Here is a 2,539-nt window from a genome sequence, read left to right as displayed (position 1 = left end):
TGATATCTTTGCTTTTTAATATGTGGTATAGTTTTGTCATAGCTTTTCTTCCAAGCAGCAAGCATCTTTTAATTTCATGGCTGCAGTCACCATCTGCAGTGACTTTGGAGCCCAAGAAAATAAAGTCTGTCACTGTTTCCATTGTTTTCCCTTCTATTTGCCATGAAGTGAGATGCCATGATCTTCGTTTTTTGAATGTTGAGTTTTGAGCTAGCTTTTTTTTTTTTTTAACTTTTGTTTGCATTTATTTTTTGCGGAATTTATTCCCGGGCCATAAGTTTTTGTTTCTCCAGTTTCTTCTGGGATATCTTTTTCTTCTGTGCAACCTTCTCTTCTGGTTTAGGAACAATCTGTTGTTTTTCAGTAAGAGTCATCTCAATGTGGCAGGGAGAGCTCATGTAGGGGTTGATCCGACCGTGAGCTCTGTAAGTCCTGCGCTGCATCTTGGGGCTTTGTTCACTTGGATGTGCTCAATGACCAGAGAATCTGCATCTAAGCCCTTAAGTTCAGCATGACTCTCTGCATTTTTGAGCATGCGTAGTAAAAATCCAGCACTCTTTTTGGGCCACCGACCCTGCGTCCAGCCCCACTGTTTGGCCTGTGCACACCTACCAACTCCACCGTTGTAGCGACGGAATGGCACACATCGCTTCTTTAAAGTGACATCCTTCAGACACTTGGTGGCTTTTCAGATATGCATACCCTTTATGGCCTGGGCAATTTCACGAGTGTTCTTAAAGTGAACACGAAGATTTGAACCTCTTGATTTGCGTGATTTTGTGGGGTTTTCTGGGTTGAGTGAATAGCGCACCATTTTTAGAGGTCATCTCAGGCCACTCACCTGAAAAAAAAAAAAAAAAAAACTAAGCTAGCTTTTTCACTCCCCTCTGTCACACCATCAAGAAACTCTTTAGTTCCTCTTCACTTTCTGCCATTAAAGTGGTGTCATCTGCATATCTGAGGTTATTGATATTTCTTTTGGAAATCTTGATTCTAGCTTGTGATTCATCCAGCCTGATATTTTCCAGAATGTGCTCTGCATAGAAGTAAAACAGGTGACAATATACAACCTTGTTGTACTCCTTTCCCAATTTCGAACCAGCCAGTTGTTCCATGTAAGGTTCTGTTGCTTTTTGTCCCACATACAGGTTTCTCAGGGGGCAGATAAGGTGGTCTGGTATTCCTATCTCTTTAAGAACTTTCCACAATTTGTTGTGATCCACACAGTCAAAGGCTTTAACATAGTCAATGAAGCAAAAGTAGATGTTTTTCTGGAATTCCCTTGCTTTCTCTATGATCCAACAAATGTTGGCAATTTGATCTCTGGTTCCTCTACCTTTCCAGCTAGTACATCTGGAAGTTCTTGGTTCACGTACTGCTGAAGCCTAGCTTGAAGGATTTTGAGCGTAACCTTCCTAGCATGAAAAATGAGTGCAATTGTCTGGTAGTTTAAACATTCCTTGGCACTACCCTTCTTTGTGATTGAAATGAAAATTGACATTTTCCAGTCCTGTGGCCACTGCTGAGTTTTCCAAATTTGCAGACATATTGAGTACAGCATTTTAACAGCATCATCTTTTTGGATTTGGAATAGCTTAGCTGGAATTCCATTACCTCCACTAGCTTTGCTCGTAGTACTGCTTCCTAAGGCCCACTTGACTTCACACTCCATGATGTCTGGCTCTAGGTGAGTGATCACACCATCATAGTTATCTGGGTCATTAAGACCTTTTTTGTATAGTTCTTCTGTGGATTCTTGCCATTTCTTTTTAATCTCTTCTGCTTCCATTGGATCCTTACAGTTTCTGTCTTTTATCATGCCCATCCTTGCATGAAATGTTCCCTTGCTATCTTCAATTTTCTTGAAGAGATTGCTAGTCTTTTATTGTTTTTCTCTGTTTCTTTGCATTATTCGCTTAAGAAGGCCTTCTTATCTCTTCTTGCTATTTATTCTCTGAAACTCTGCATTCAGTTGAATATATCTTTCCCTTTTTCCCTTGTTTTCACTTCTCTTCTTTCTTCAGCTATTTGTAAAGTCTCCTCAGACAACCACTTCACCTTCTTGCACTTCTTTTTCTGTGGGATGGTTTTGATCACTGCCTCCTGTACAATGTTATGAAACTTTGTCCACAGTTCTTCAGGCACTCGGTCCACCAGATCTAATCCCTTGGATCGATTTGTCACTTCCACGGTCATTTAGGTCATACCTGAATGACCTAGTGGTTTCCCTACTTTCTTCAATTTAAGCCTGAATTTTGCAATAAGGAGCTCATGATACAAGCCACAGTCAGCTCCAGGTCTTGTTTTGCTGACTGTACAGAGCTTCTCCATCTTTGGCTTCAAAGAACATAATCAATCTGATTTTGATACTGATCATTTGGTGATGTCCATGTGTAGAGTCGTCTTTTGTGTTGTTGGAACAGGATGTTTGCTATGACCAGTCTGTTTTTTTTGACAAAACTGTTAGCCTTTGCCCTACTTCATTTTGTACTCCAAAGCCAGACTTGCTTGTTATTCTAGGTACCTCTTGACTTTCTAC

The 2,539-nt window shown here is 40.4% G+C and overlaps 1 pseudogene; it reads right to left on the bottom strand.

The window, feature by feature from the left end:
- Positions 1 to 230: 230 nt before the first annotated feature.
- On the bottom strand, positions 231 to 814 carry LOC113887202 (annotated as a pseudogene).
- Between the last annotated feature and the right edge of the window lie 1,725 nt (positions 815 to 2,539).

Source organism: Bos indicus x Bos taurus, chromosome X (assembly GCF_003369695.1).
Source record: "Bos indicus x Bos taurus breed Angus x Brahman F1 hybrid chromosome X, Bos_hybrid_MaternalHap_v2.0, whole genome shotgun sequence".
NCBI lineage: Eukaryota > Metazoa > Chordata > Mammalia > Artiodactyla > Bovidae > Bos > Bos indicus x Bos taurus.
The sequence above is the reverse complement of the archived record's forward strand: the minus strand, read 5'-3'. Positions and strand labels throughout refer to the sequence as shown.